The sequence below is a fragment of the Dasypus novemcinctus genome, chromosome 2 (genome assembly GCF_030445035.2).
Source record: "Dasypus novemcinctus isolate mDasNov1 chromosome 2, mDasNov1.1.hap2, whole genome shotgun sequence".
Classification (NCBI taxonomy): Eukaryota; Metazoa; Chordata; class Mammalia; order Cingulata; family Dasypodidae; genus Dasypus; species Dasypus novemcinctus.
Genome location: NC_080674.1, coordinates 152,251,548 through 152,267,778, shown reverse-complemented (window position 1 = coordinate 152,267,778; position 16,231 = coordinate 152,251,548). Strand labels below are relative to the sequence as shown.

Here is a 16,231-nt window from a genome sequence, read left to right as displayed (position 1 = left end):
GATATTTAAAACCAGAAGGAGTTTAATACATTGTTTTACAGAAACTTTGGAAGAACTTGGGAGGGAAGGTCAGGTTCTTCCCCCAAAAAGCTGGCTTTCATAAGATCAGGCAGCTTCGGAAATCTGACAAAACAGCAGCTAAAGATCCTAGCAGCAGGGGAGGGAATGATTGACAGAAGAATGCCTGAAAATATGCAAACCGAGTTTGCCAAGTACCTGCATGTGCCTGTGGCTACTGAAGACGACTCATCCACCTCCTAATCTCACGCAATGCCTCTCTTTGGCAGTCTCTCGCTGTATGAGTCCTGCTTTCAAAGGATATGGGAGAACTATCACTTCCTTCTTCCTTGGGATGCAGGGAGCGCAGACAGGGGCCAGGAGAATCCTGAGCTGGGAAAAAGAATCCACACAATGAGCACGTGATGAATATTGGATTGGCCTTGGAAAATGTCCTTAATATCCTGGTACCTCCGTTTCCTCTTATGTAAAATGGAGGATAGCAATATTAATAGTTAATAGTACTTACCTCATAGCATTAGGAGGACACAGATTAAGTTAGTAATTCATATAAAGTACCTTTAAATGAGTGAGATGAGCAGGAGTTCACCTTTTCTAATGCCATTGATTTTTTTGTGTGTGTGATAACACACAAATTTTAATTCTGACACCTGAAGCTACACAAGGGTACGCTTTATAAACTTCACGGGACTGTTGTACACATTCAATAAAGTGACAACTAAGCAATACCACTTAGTATCTCAAAATCAGGAAAACATACTTTTGAATCGTTTAAACACAATCTATGGACTTCAAAACAAAATCAAAAGTCCTTCAGTTATTCTAATTGACAATTAAAAGTTTTGCATTTAATACTTGACATAATAGTATGTAGTAGAGGATACTGAAAGTCATTTCAGATCCCATCCTGTAAACTGTACTCTATTGAGAAGCTTCGAGTAGGTATGTGACTTGCCAGAGGTGGGTACAACCAGGACAAGAATAGCAGGAAAATTCAACACAGTTTCTGTTGTTTCCACTTTTTTCCTGCCTGTTAAAACTAAACAGGGAGAATTAAATACTTATCTTTACACATTCACAAGGTATGCTGTAAAAGAATATTTGCTTACAAACATAAAAATATATAACTAGTTTGATAAGAAAATAATGTATAAAAGTATATAGCAAAAACAATCATCTCTGATGCTGGAAAGATCAATTCCATATTTTATCGTACATTAAAAAATAGTTTTTATTTTGAAAAGGAAGACAGTCAGAAAGTATTTATTTCTACCCACCACATGGCTGTAAAGAATTAAATTAAGAAGCCAAGATCAATGAAATGCTTAAGTTCAAAATGAACCCAAATATTTGGCCACATAAACTATTATCATCTTCCAGAGTAGGAGTAATAATCAAGACTTTAGAAGCAGCTTTGAATCCATAGATACAATAGGCATTTTGGTATTTTGGCCACTGGAAAACAAAAGTTATAGCATCAGAAAAGGGCTGAATTGTCTCACTTTTGTAGATTCAATTCAGAGCATTTAAGGTTAATTAAAGCTAACATCAAAACTGATAAACATGGGCAAAAATTTACATGGGATAAAAAAAAAAAAACTCTCTAAGTTTCTATTTAGAGTGAGAAATAAGCAATATATTTCCAAAAGTTAAAAATTATTTCACAACCTAAGACTTCAGCTTAGCCAACAACTTTGGTTCCAAAACGGATTCATCCCTCTTAAAATGTAAGCCCTTATAAATGTGTCTGTATATATAAATACCTATTTTAAAGGAATTAGATCATCTTAGAAGCAGCCTGAGTGTTTCCTTGGAATCTGTCTTAAAATGACCATAGCACATCTTCATGGAAAGGATTAGCCAGCTTCTTGGTCTAAGGCTAAGGTGGTGAACATTTGTTAGACTTGCTTTCTAAGGCTAAAAAGGTACCAACAAGATGTAAACTGTAAAAAGAGGAAGAGAAAAAAAAATTAAAATTAAAAAAAAAAAAGAGAGGAGAAGATGAGGGCTTTCCTGGCAATTGGCAACTAAAATTCATGGGATCCTTAGAAAATGATACAATGGCAGCCTTTCTTGTCTTTCTTTCCATGTTGGTTCTGGTGAAAGAGGACATTCCTGCTCTTGATATTTCCTTATAAGCGGGACAAGTTCATGAGAAGCTTGATCTGCGTTCGTACCAATCTTTGCTGAGTCCTCCGTGTTTGCTCCCTTAATTTGCCGCTAAAACTGGTGTCCTTTTTGTTACCTGTGTCTGATGATCTAGATCTGCTCCGTTACCAAGTAAAATAATCGGAAATTCATCACGGTCCTTTACTCTGATAATCTGTCTTTGAAACTTACAGATTTCTTCAAAACTGCCTCTGTCTGTGACTGCAAAGACCAGCAGGAAACCCTCGCCCGTCCTCTTACTCTGTTCTCTCATAGCTCCAAACTCTTCTTGTCCTGCTGTGTCCAGAACACCTGGCCGGGCTGCTCTCTCATCTACCACACACTGCTTTGCACAGGAATCTTCAACGCTTGGATCATAATCCGTTCCAGAATAGGACTGGATGAACTGGATCTTGAGCTCCGACTCGCCCACGCCGTCCCCGCGACCACCGGGAGTTGTTCTGCCAGCCGGTGGAGGCCGCCGGGCGCCGCGAGTCCAGCCGGGTCGCGCCGCGGTCGCCGCTGCGCTGGGGCGGGCTCCCGGACCTGTACGGCGCGGGCGGCGCGCAGGCGGCGCGCGCTGCCAGGAGGGCGGGTCTGCGCTGAGCGGCGCCGGCGTTGGCGCCTGCCCAGCGCGTGAGCCGCGGATGTCGGCGGCGCCAGCGCGGTAGCGCCAGAGGGCGCACTGCCGGCATCATCCGGTGCCATTGATTTGTGTGTTTGTTCTAAATCATTTAATATCTATACATGTATACATAACAGAAATTGTGGACTTAAAAGCAAACATGTACATGTGTAGAATTCCTGTACAACAACCCTTCACCAACACGCCACACCGCAGTGGAACATTTGTTGTAGATTATGAGATACCATCAAATGATTACCTCTAACTATGGTCCATAGCGTATATTTGGCATATTTTTTCCATACCCCCGCTATTATAACACAGTACGTCTTTGGCATTGATGCAAGAATATTGCAGTGCTGCTGTTAACTATAGTGTATAGGTTACATTAACTATATTTTCCCCATGCTTCTCCACATTCCCACCGCCCTGCAATAGTGACATACATGTATTCTAGCTCACAGAAGGACATTCTTGCATTTCTACTATTAACCACAATTCTTGTCCATCTCTGGGTTCACTGTGTCATTCAGTCCCTAGATTATTTTCTAGGTTTCTTTCAATTGACATTTATATCCCAAGACTACCCTTTTCATTATAAATGGGGTTCATTTATAAACCAGTTGCTACTCTCTGTAATGCTACCATCAACTCTATCCATTGTTACACTTTTACAGTCAATATAATTAAAACTTGTACATATATTAAACATCAGTACTCCTTCTCAGCGCTCCTCTTATATCCCAATAACCTACACTCTAGGTTTTAACTCCATGTGTTTATTCTTCGTATTTAGTTAATATTAGTGAGAGCATGCAATATTTGTCCTTTTGTGTCTGGCTTATTTAATTTAGCATAAAGTCTTTAAGATTCATCCAGGTAATCATAAGTGTCCAATTATATTTCTTCTTACTGCAGCATAATATTCCATCATATATATATATATATATATATATATATATATATACATACCACATTTTTTAATCTATTCATTGGATGATGGACACTTGGGTTGTTTCCATCTCTTAGCAATTATGTGTGAATATGTCATGGATTTTTCATCACTTTGGCCATCTGGTGAAGCCTATAGTTCCTGTCTCAAAAATGCCTTGAAATTGAAGGAAAAAAAAAAAAGGACTTAAAGGAAACTAATTATGTTTAAATACAGTTATCAATATTTTTTAAAAATTGCGATAAAGTATATATATGTGTGTGTGTGTGTATACTTTAAATAACACTTTAAATACACTTTAAATAACAAAATCTAGTGGCAGATCTAATGACTTCCATAATTTGGAAGTAGTGTTTAGATTAAGCAGGGTTTAGGTGAAGTAATGTTTAACTATGTACATCTGAAAAATGATATGGAAGTATCTGGTTTATGTTGGTGACAAAATTACAGGTACTGTTTATACTACTGTGATTTTGTTGTCCACATCTATGATGGAAGGAAATGCTAAATTTCAGTAAGGTGAGTGTGAAAACAAAGGTGTCATTCTTTTTTCCATCCAAGTCCACAGGTTAAGACCCCAGAATCAGAGAACTCAATGCTCCTGGATTTATGGGGCTTCCTTAGACCCCTGGGAGGGCAGAACCACAGAAGGGAGGTGGTGTAGAATATTCCACCCATTGAACTCACCCTCTCCTTTGGCTCTCCCAGGCTTGGTTGTCCTGCTAAGGACAAGCAATGGAAATCAGTCATTCCTCTTTTCCCACTTATAACAATTTTCTTAACCCCACAGAGCAAGCTTCCCACAGGGAAAAGAATCAAGAAACATTACTTAAAGACTCTAAGTGACCCAAGTATACCAACTGGCAAAACTCCTGGGCTGCATCAACATAACACTAAAACATTTGGAGACAAGTGGGAACAACCTAATGTAATTGAGACTAAGAAGTGAAACATCTAGAGCAGAAGTACATTCAAAGATTCCCACACATTTTCTTGGCATATATAGATAATGGTGATGGTAGGGTCTCAAGGTTAAGAGTGCAGGCTTTAGTGTCAGATACATTTGGATTTTAATTCTTGCTCTGCCACTCAGGAACTATGCCTTGAGGCAGATGACTTCATGTCTCCAAGTCCCAAGTTCATTACCTGCAAAACAGACATAAAAATAGTGGCGACCACATGAGGTTATTATGAGGATCAAATGAGGTAAATGATATTAAAGGATTTAGCACCCAGTAAGTGCCCTGTTAATGTTAGCCTTTAGAAGTGGCTCTACTCTGTAAATTCTTATTTCTTTTCTAGGTTTCTTCCAGGCTGTATGGGCAACCCATCAGATGTAGCATTTCATCTGTGCAAACATGCTGCTAAATCATACCCCCAACTATGCAGATGGGAATTGAGTAGTGGGCTCATGTTCTCTCAAATGCCAGGCTATGAAAGGAGAATCAGTGGGGTGTCCCTTCTATAAAAGCAGTGTCTAACCAAAATAATGGCCCCTTGCAACACTTTCGTTCCTGGGCTGAGCTGACTCTGTTTTCACTCTGTGCTAGACCTGTAAAATCTTGTCATAGCTGTCTGCTCTGCAAATAGAGTATGGTCCACTGCCAGACTCTGAAATAAGATGCTCAGGATCTTTACCCAAGCTGTTCACTTCAGTTGGCACATGTCAGTACAAGAGAGGTCCATTATGGTTCAGTGATTTTCTATCACTTTTCAGTCAGCGCAGCTTTCTGTTCTGTCTCCCTCACGGCTCCTGGGCTTCTTAAAAAATTTCTTACCACTTTGCTCTGTTTCGATTTCCCTGGTGCCTTCCTTCTCATTTTCTTTTTCAATGTTTTATGAAAAACTGGCAACAAGTCTGAACATGGGCCAGAAGATGAAAGGCTCACAAATGTGGGAACAGAAAAGTACACATGGGCCCCCCAAACACAGAGTCTCCAGACTAAAACATTAATGCCTTAGAAAGTATTGTTTACTTTTCCCAGCATCAATTTAGCTAATAACCTACCAGCTACCCAGCTGACAATTTGTAGACCAAAACAAATTTCAAGATGAGATGAGACATTTACACGCTCAGACCAGGGACCCACACCTAGCTGGTACATCAAGGAAACTGAACACCTCTGCTATAAACACACAGCAGGGCTTAGAGTTCACTTTGAAATGATATGGGGGACTGCTGATGGAGACAAGGGACCACATGGTAGCACCCCAAAGTTTCCAGAGTGTAAGTCTAAGAAAACTCAGGATACACAGGAAACAAATAGGATCTGGAGGCTCACAGGTTTCCACAAAGAACCATGTATTTGGGTATCAGAACTACATAGGTTTTGATGAGATTTTTTATTTGATCCCTTAATGATCTTAAGTAGGCTAAAATTATTTTAGCCAGATTAGGGTTGAGAGAACTGAGGCTTAGAAAGTTATGATTTGTGAAAAGTCATATGCCAAAAATGGTAGAACAATCTAGATTTCTTTAACATTGCATCAAAGAGAAAGTGAGAATCCTTTTGAATTTTATTAGCCTGGATAGTTGAATAATTCAATTAAACCATTTTCCCAAAGCTCCCATCTATAGCACTTTGCTTTTTTGTGTGTCAAGAGTTGATCATCCATTGGAGCTAGAAAGCCTCAGAACTCATGATCACTTATCCAGCCACTTCCAAACAGGGACAGAGCAGACGTGCAAACTTGGATTTATTCTTGGAATATCGCTCACCTAGTTCCTCCAGTCAGCTATGAGGCTTTCAATTAAAGTTGGTCCACATGTTATAAACCTATTTACTATTTGCTCTTTCTAACTAGTCCAGTGTTCTTTTTACCATGCACTACTGAGACATGCAAATATAAAGGAAAATATCTTTTAAAAAGGGACTACTTCAAGGTCTGCATAAAATGCTTCTATCACCATTTTTAAAACAGAAACAGTCCTTAAGGGTACAGAAAACTAGCTATCAAGTTTATAGAATCTTAACTATGGGCCAGGTGACCATCTTCTCCTTTTCCTGTATGATTTTGTCCTCTTTGTCTATGATGCCATGGAACGGGCTATTGTGGGATGCAATAGTTGATGATTTATTTAGTACCTACTATGTGTCAGGTACTCTTCTGGGAATGCAGCATTGCACAAGATGAGTTTCCTTTTCTCATGAAGCTGGTTCAGAGGAGCAAAACAGAAAATAACCAAGTGAAAAAATAAACAAGATAACTTCAGTTCTTGAAATGTATTGTAGAGGAGCTAAAATAGGGTAGAGGTAATAGAGTGTGCTTGGAAGGCTTCTCAGAGGACATACTTGAATGAAGATCTTAATAATGAGACAACCTTAATAATGAGTCGAGGTGATTACTTGAAGATCATGGATCAAAGCTTTTCAGGCAGAGGAGACAGCTTGCAAAGGCAGTGAAGCAAGGGAAAGCTTAGATTGAGGACAAGGAAGAAGGCCATGATGGCTGGAACAGAGTGAGTGAGGTGAGAGCAGAAGGAGGTAAGGTGAAGAAGTGGGTAGGACCAAATTATTTTAGGGCTTTGTGGAGCATAATAAGGATCCTGAATTTATTTTAAATTTATTTTAAAGTCACTGGAGTATTTTAGTAGATGTATTACCTGAGGATATCTACATGCTTAAATAATAAGTATAAGCAGATGCTGCCCTCAAGGAGCTTGTAAACTACGTCACTAATTATAATACAAAGTACAATTGAAGGATGTGTTACAAGTGCTGAGCATAGATTGTATACAGACTTCACCAAGCTCAGGGATCCAGCTGGTAAATGGTGTCCCTAACTGTACCACATTTATAGCCTAATACCAGGAGTTCAGCGTTAAAGGGTAAAATTAGCTGGAATCTTTAAACTTGAGGGGAAATAGTCATCATTTATATTTTCATTTTGAATTGCAATGACTAACTTTCAGAAAGTACAATAAAACCTTTTCCATATCTTCAGAAAGGACTTATGTGGTACAAGCCCTGATATCCAATCTTTCATCTCTTTGATGTGTAGAAAAGGGGAAGCATAATCCCCTGAGCATTTTATACTGAAAGCAATCTCTCTCCTTTTGTGTTTGCAAATGGGGATATTTGCAAAGCAATGTAAAAAAAAAACAAAAACAAAAAAAAAACCACAAAAAACTTCTCTGGTAAAATACAAGTTTTTTAAAAATTAAATCTAGTTAATAAAAAGCAAAACCATTATTGACTTAAAGTCCTCCACCCAGGAGTTTGTAACATCTGCATCTTTGAAAAACAGCAAGATGACATGTTAAAGGAGGATAGTTCCTGGGGTTGGGATCTTTAGGTTCTCCCAGTTGTTCTGTGACCTTGGGCAAACATTTTCACTTTGGGGGTTGGCCTTGGTTTACTCATAGCCAAAATGAGGGAGTTAATTTAGACCATCCTTGAATTCCTAAGCACCCCCTTTCACTTGTCATGATCTGCTAATCTCTCTGCTCTTGGGACGATTTTTAAATTTACCATATTGGCAATGATCCCATGTATCAAGAAGCAGAATAGAGGGTAACTAGAGTTTGGGAACTTTAGATATGCTGGGCTATATAAGGGAAGATACGTAATGCCCCCAGTGGGGTCTGGGGGCCCCTTTAAAGGGGAAGTGGACAGTAGTTACACCAACTATTAATATTTGAGGTCTTTATGAACATTGTCATTATCTTATGCTACATGGGTGGCTTTGAGTTTTTGAGTACTGAAGGAGTTGTAAAGGAATATAAGACTTGCTTCAGAGAACTCATGGTCCACCTTTGAATATAAGATACAAACAAATGAGAAGTTAAATAAACTCAGTGCAGGTTGAGTAATATGAAATGCCATAAGGCATTACATAGCTATTAAATAAAAAAGTAGTGAGCAAAATGAATGTAGGGAAAACTAATATCGTAACTGCTGAGGGATACATTCATTTGTTGATTCAGGCATTTGACAAATAGATATTGTTTGCTCATTTTGTGCCTTGAACTCTGCCAGGTACTGGAGAAGAAGTGGTGGGCCAAGATGAACACTTTGGATAGTCAGATAAATCAACGGAATCTTTGAGAGGGACTCTTTGTTGCTGAAGTGTCTGATTTAGTTTCACCTGCAGTATGTGCATAGATCAAACTGTCAACTTAGGATGGCAGAATTTCCTCTAGCCTGTCCCAAGGTTTTCGGAATTAGAGAACTACTCAATTGTCACTTTTTAGTTCTCTCTAGTGTTCCTGCAAAGACTGCATGCCCTCCATCTGAATGCCTCTGAGGACAATGAGCTCCTTTCTGAGACGTCCATCTCCATTGTTAAATGGCTACCACCATTTACACGTGTTCTTCATCCTGAGTCAGATTCCTTTCCTTGCCCCTTTCATATGACCATTTACCAATTGATAGGGAAAGTTGTTTTCTCATGCCCCAAAGGAGACTCTGCAGACCTTTTTGGAAGGAAAAAAAAAATTAAAACAGAGCAATATCCTAGAAATACTTTGAATTTTTCAACTCAGGCCAGGTATTTTAAATATAACTTAATTAAGCTACCTCACTATCTTTCAACATGTATGATTACACAGTAGGTAGGATATAGACAGATTGTTTCAAGTTTCCTTTGGCTTTGTTCATTTTGCAAAGTCTACTACTTCATTCTTCATGTAGCAAGCAAGGTCACATTTTAATTTAATAAATAGAAAGTATTCTCATATGAAAGTCAAATTTCCAGGTTTAAAAGGTGACTTTGAACTTTAGAAGATAGTTCTTGTACATTTGGCTCTGATCCTGCTTTTATTAGCTAGATCAGGATGACTTTGGCCAGTCATTAAAAGTGATTATTTGCGTAGTTATTTTCTAGTGAGCCATGTTTCCTAGTTTTTAGTGACCTCTGGGGCCCTAAAATATATCAATAAACCAAAAAATTACTTTTCACACTTCAAAACCTTTTCATTTTGACCCAGGTTGATTAATGTCTTCCATGCAGTTGGTTATTCAGTTTTTGTCATGTGGCAGACTGTGTACCAAGGATCCAACCATGAACAATCTCTATTCTTGTCAGTAGCTTTCTTGGTTGCAAGGGGCAGCCACCCAAATCAATGGGTTCAGGAGTGTTGTGGCTCCCATAACTGATATGTCCATGCTGAAGGGAAAACAGCTGCTGTTCAGGGATTCAAAGTATGCCTTCAGGACTTAGTCTCACTTTCTTACCTCTTAGGTGATCTGATTGGCTTTGTTCTGGGGCAGATGTCCTCTCATGGAAATTAGGTGATTGCCATTATCTCCAAGTCTACTGCCTCCTATCAGCAGTGCTAGAGGACAGAATTCCCATCCTCAACCATCCACAAAAATCCTGTAATCAAACCCCTTTGGCCTTGAATACACCATATACCCATTTCTGGACCACTCACAATTCCAGGGAGGTAAAATATGGTGATTGTTCTGGACTGGGCCATAAAGCAGAGGCAAAGGGGTGAGGTAAGTTCTGTCCCTGAACTTAGTAACTGCTTGTATAGAGAAAGTGAGAAGGGATAGCTCTGGAGGAAAATTGGGGAATGGATGTTTGGCAGGTAGTGGCATCAGGTGTCCTCTATAAAACCCTTTTGCTAAAGCCAGAATGCTTTTGCATGACTTTTTGAACTAGAAGACAGGATCCTTCAGGTGGGGAGATAAATAAGCATTGATCATTGGATTTAGCTAGTTAGTGGCAGAAACCAGGGGAAGAACTCAGGTCTTCTGACTTCTTATCAAATTGACTCTTTATAAACACTTTTCTTTTTAAAAAAAGAAAAAATTATTTATTTTTATTTCTCTCCCCTCCCCTCCCCAACCCACCCCACCCCACTTCACCCCACCCCAGCTGTCTGTTCTCTGTGTCTATTTGCTGCATGTTCTTCTTTGTCCACTTCTGTTGTTGTCAGTGGCACAGGAATCTGTGTTTCTTTTTGTTGAGTCATCTTGTTGTGTCAGCTCTCTGTGTGTGTGGCACCACTCCTGGGCAGGCTGCACTTTCTTTTGTGCTGTGCAGCTCTCCTTGTGGGGTACACTCCTTGTGCGTGGGGCTCCCCTGTGCGGGGACACCCCTACGTGGCAGGGCACTCCTTGTGCGCATCAGCACTGCGTATGGGCCAGCTCCACACGGGTCAAGGAGGCCTGGGGTTTGAACCGCGGACCTCCTATGTGGTACACGGATGCCCTAACCACTGGGCCAAGTCTGCTTCCCAAATGTTTTCCTTTTTAAAGTCAGCAATAGGGATGGTTACATAATTTGTGGGTTCCAGTACAAAAGAAAATATAAGACCCTTTGTTAAAAAATAATTAAGAATTTTAAGATGACTGCAGAAGAGTATGCGGGCCACACTCTCATGAAACCCTGGTCAGCCAACACCATTTCATGTTTGCTGCTGTGTTTATGTAGCACTCAATACATACATCTAATGAATAAGAGGACTACTCAGAGGAATGGGGTAGCATTGAAGAAAGAAGACCTAAAAGAAGTATTACCAGAGTATTTGGTAAGAAAGCAATTTGCAAAGGAAATTATCAGAACTGAACTGGACTATGAAACCGTGGCCTAAAATAAACTAATTATAAGGCAAGTTTTCATAAAATATATAGTAGCTTAGCAAAATTTACCATTTACTTTGCTATATTTGGTGTAGTTTTATTAATAGTTAATAAAGAAAACTCCATATAATGTTGATGTGGGTCAATTTCTACAATCACATGCATGCTATTGGGATAATTCCCTGTGGGTATTTAGCTGTTAATCCTAAAACCCAAGTCTAAAATGCTGTCTTATCTAAGCAAGCACTATCTGTTCATCTGATCGCCATGAACAGAGCTGAGGTTTGAGTCCAGAGGGAATATCAGTTCATCTCTTTAGAATCTTTTTCAACCATCAAATGAAAATTAAAATATCACACGAACCGCTATAGATGAGTACTTTACCTACATAAACAGGTGACATAGCCTTTCATATGAGGCCAGCGCTTAACTTGCAAGTGACTTGGCTTAATCCCATTGTTGCTTAGTCCAGAAAGTACAATTAATCAGTCTTTCTGTTTTTCCTATCACTCCATCAAATCCACTCAGTCAGCTCTGTCCAATAGATGTGCAATATGAACCACATGGGTAATTTTAACTTTTCTAGTAGTCACATTAAAAAGTAAAAAGAAATAGGTGAAATTGATTTCGATAATATATTTAACCCAGTAAATCGAAAATATTATCATTTCAACACGTAATCTGTAAAAAAATTATTGAGATATTTCACATCCTATTTTTTAAACCATGTCATAGAAATCTGTTGTGTATTTTACATTTACAACACATCTCAATTCAGTCTAGCCTCATTTCAAGTACTGAATAATCACATGTGGCTAGTGGCTACTGTGCTGGAGAAGTGCAGAGACAGAGCAGTGGACTCCAAACTTGTCTATGGCACATGCCCATTAGGAATAAAATGAACATGCACCCCAAATTATGCATATTTATTCCTTTAAAAATTCTACTGTACATATGGATTATGTTATATAGTATATACATGCTAATATATACCAAAAATAAAATAAGATGAGATACTGATGAAATAATATTTTTGTAAATATTTATTTCTTATTAATTGCAATTTTTTTCCTGTAACTTACCTATTCGTAAATACAGTGTGATAAAATAAGCCTCATTATATTTGAAAATCTTGATTTAATACTTGAAATTCAGTGATTCAAAGTTCCATCACTAAGTTCAGTTTATTTTGATCCTGGGTTTTAGTGGCTGTCAAAACTGGGAGGAAAAAAAAGATCTCTCCCAAAGATAAATAGATCTAAATTAAAGAAGTGCATTTTTTTTAAGGATTTATTTATTTATTTATTTATTTATTTATTTCCCCTTCCCCCCCACCCCAGTTGTCTGTTCTCTGTGTCTATTTGCTGCACCATTGTCTTTTTCTGCTTCTGTTGTCATCAGCAGCGCGGGAATCTGTGTTTCTTTTTGTTGCATCATCTTGTGTCAGCTCTCCGTGTGGGCGGCGCCATTCTTGGGCAGGCTGCACTTTCTTTCGCGCTGGGCGGCTCTCCTTACAGGGCGCGCTCCTTGAGCATGGGGCTCCCCTACGTCGGGGCACCCCTACGTAGCACGGTACTCCTTGCACTCATCAGCACTGTGCATGGGCCGGCTCCACATGGGTCAAGGAGGCCCGGGGTTTGAACCACAGACCTCCCATGTGGTAGACAGATGCCCTAACCACTGGGCCAAGTCCGCCACCTAGAACTGCATTATTGACTGCACTTGAAATCATGGTGCTCATTTTTCAGTGCCACCACCAATGATACAAACATCTTTTTAATGATCCGATGAGTAAATGCCTATTTCCTGATGTCAGACAGCAGTTGCTGAGTTGCATTCTTTTATTTTTAATAAATGGATTCAAAGCCCACTGAAATTCTTTCTTATGAACATTTTCAAAGTTATTGGAAAAGTTTGCATGTCAGACAGAACTTAAGGTGACCCTTAGTGATTTTCTCCCTCCTGGGGCAATCCCCTTCCCCTGAGTGTGGGCATGACAGGTGACCTGCTTCTAAACAACAGAATATAACAATGGTGATGAGATGTCACTCTTCATTGCATTCTGTTATATAACTCTGTCTTAGTAGACTGGAGGGAAAGACTCTCTTTGAGGTCTTGGAGAAGTAAGTAGCCTTGATGGAGAAACCTACCTGGCAAGGAATGTGGGTGGCCTCAAGGAAAGGACCTGTAGGCAGCCTCTAGTTAACAGCCAGCAAAAAGCTTAGCTCCTTAGCCAAACAGCCACAAGGAAATGAATTCTACCAGCAACCTGGATAAGCTTGTGAGTAGATTCTTCCACAGTCAATCCTCCAGGTGGGAATACATTAAAGCTGAGACTTAACCGGAGCCTTGTGAGATCCTAAACAGAAGAGCCTAAAGAAAACCATGAGATAATAAATTGTGGGGATTCTTTTAAGCTGTTAAATTTATGGTAATACAGCAATAGAAAACTAATACAGTCTGTTTCAAAAATTTTCAAACATATGCATAGAAGGGTTTTTATAGGTGGGACATGATCACGTTTAGCTACAGAATCAGAAAACAATGGAAACATTTCTAAATATCTATTTTCTAAATGCTCTATCCCAAACAAGAATTTCTTTTGCAAAATTGTCTCTTCTCCATACATTATTAAAATGTAATTTTTATGATGAAGGTATAGACTATTTATATCTCAAAAATGTCTAGGGAAGTGGACTTGGCCCAGTGGATAGGGCGTCTGCCTACCACATGGGAGGTTGGCAGTTCAAACCCCAGGCCTCCTTGACCTGTGTGGAGCTGGCCCATGCACAGTGCTGATGCGTGCAAGGAGTGTCCTGCCACGCAGGGGTGTCCCCCACGTAGGGGAGCCCCACGTGCAAGGAGTGCGCCCCATAAGAAGAGCCGCCCCACACAACAAAAGTGAAGCCTGCCCAGGAGTGGGGCCACACACACAGAGAGCTAAGGGAGCAAGATGACACAATAGAAAGAAACACAGATTCCCGATGCCACTGATAAGAATAGAAGCTGACACAGAAAAACACACAGTGAATGGATAGAGAGAGCAGACAACTGGGGGGGGGGGGCGAGAAATTAAAAAAAAAAAGTCTGCTGGGAACCTAAAACTGATAACTCTTTGTCACTAAAGAAAACATTCAATTTTGCACCTTTGTATTTCTATAAAAGAAAAATGTATCTCTTATCTATAAATTCCACAACTCTTAAGTGAACCTCTGATTGGTATAAATTATGATGGTCTTTCTCCATCTCATTACAAGGTGGTATATAGAGTGATACATAGAGTTTACTCCATTTCCAAAGTTTTTTTTAGAATATTAATCATGTCAGTGTGTAGTCATTTATGCATCTGTGACCTTTGACTTCTTAGTAGTATTTGCTACCTATGAAAGATGCAATTTGTGGATTTCATGTTTGGTGCTCTCTTTGCAACATTATCCTAATAGCACACATCAAGACATGTTTGAAATATCCATGCTTTTACCTGACTGAAGAAGAAAACTACCATCCTATATCATCTGTTCTAAAAATTGCTTCTTCCAATCTTCAGCAATGTATTCTATGTATGTTTCAAAAAGTATTTGGGTGCAAAGAAATGTTTTCTAATTTGTCATCATATTGCTTTTATTGCATTATTTCAACCAAACTTAAAACAGCAGGAAAAAATAATTTCATCCAATAGCATGTAGCTTTTTGTCTTTGATTATTAGAGCAGGTAGGATTTGGATTGTCAGCATAAAATAGTAAAAACCCTAAGTCACAGTGGTTTAAAGTAGGAGAAAGGTTTTTTTTTCTTATGTCAAAGAAGCCCAGAAGTAGACAATCCAGGGTTGGTAGGTAGCTCCATAGTCTTCTATAGGAGGGCAACATTTAAATTGATTCCTAAATGTAAGGAAATGACTAAGCAATACAAAAGTTCAAGAAATAGCACAGATGAAATCACAAGATATAGAGATCTACTAGATATGAAGGAGATAGTTTTAATACTGAGATAGAGTGGCAAACCAAGAGATAATAGTATCATGAAAGTCAAGAGAAGATAGTGTGTCCAAAAGAAGAGAATTTTATGCTGTATGCTGCTGGGAGACGAGGACATTGCTTTGGCAAAATAGAAGTCACTGGAGTCCTTGACAAGAGCAGTTTCAATGGAAGTAATATGGGAAGAAGCTAAGTTGTTAATAGATTTGATTGAATTGAAGGTTAGAAAGTAGAATCAGTATGTGTAAGCAACTCTTCTGAGATGTTTGATATAAAAGGGTACAGAGAAATGGGGTCATACATAAAATATTTGGGGTCAAGGGAAGGTTTTTGTTTTGTTGAGTTTATGATGAGAGATATTGGAACATGTTGGTTTGCTAAAGGAAATGAACCAGTAAAAAGGAAATAGAGGTACTAATGCAAGGAAGGGAGATGAAATCAGGAGCACAAGGAAAGGTTTGGCTTTGAGAGGAAGAGGGACTCCACCTCCATTGTGACTAGAGGGAAGTAGGAGAGAATCCCTGAAAGTTTGCAAGTATTGGTAGGTCAGTCCTTTTGTTGTTAAAAGATGAGGACATTTTCTCTGATGACTTCTAATTTCCCAATGCAGCATGAGGAGAGTTCATCAGTAGGAGAATAAAGGGAAATATGAGGAAACAGGAGAAGACATGAAATAGTCTTCTCAGTAAATGGGAACTCAAACCTACCTGAGAAACAGTAGGCTTACTGGCATGCATTGAGTGCCTAATGGAGGCATGAAACCACGAATTAAAGTGGATAGAGCTCAGTTTGTGAGTTTATCTGGTAACATTCACCTACTTAGCGGAAAGCCTGGAGAAGGCAGATGATGTTAAACTGGGTTGATATTTTTCCAGGAGAATATGGAGAAGGAAATTTTGGACAATAGAGCAAAGTGAATTTGTAAGGGAGTTATTATAATGCTGGATCACAGAAGCAGGACGTTTTGTAGGGGGGAGGGGA

At 39.2% G+C, this 16,231-nt stretch overlaps 1 pseudogene; it reads right to left on the bottom strand.

Moving 5' to 3' along the window:
* Nucleotides 1–1,998: 1,998 nt before the first annotated feature.
* The window catches only part of LOC101437649 (ras-related protein R-Ras2 pseudogene), a 42,766-nt pseudogene continuing 28,533 nt past the window's right edge, over nt 1,999–16,231 (bottom strand).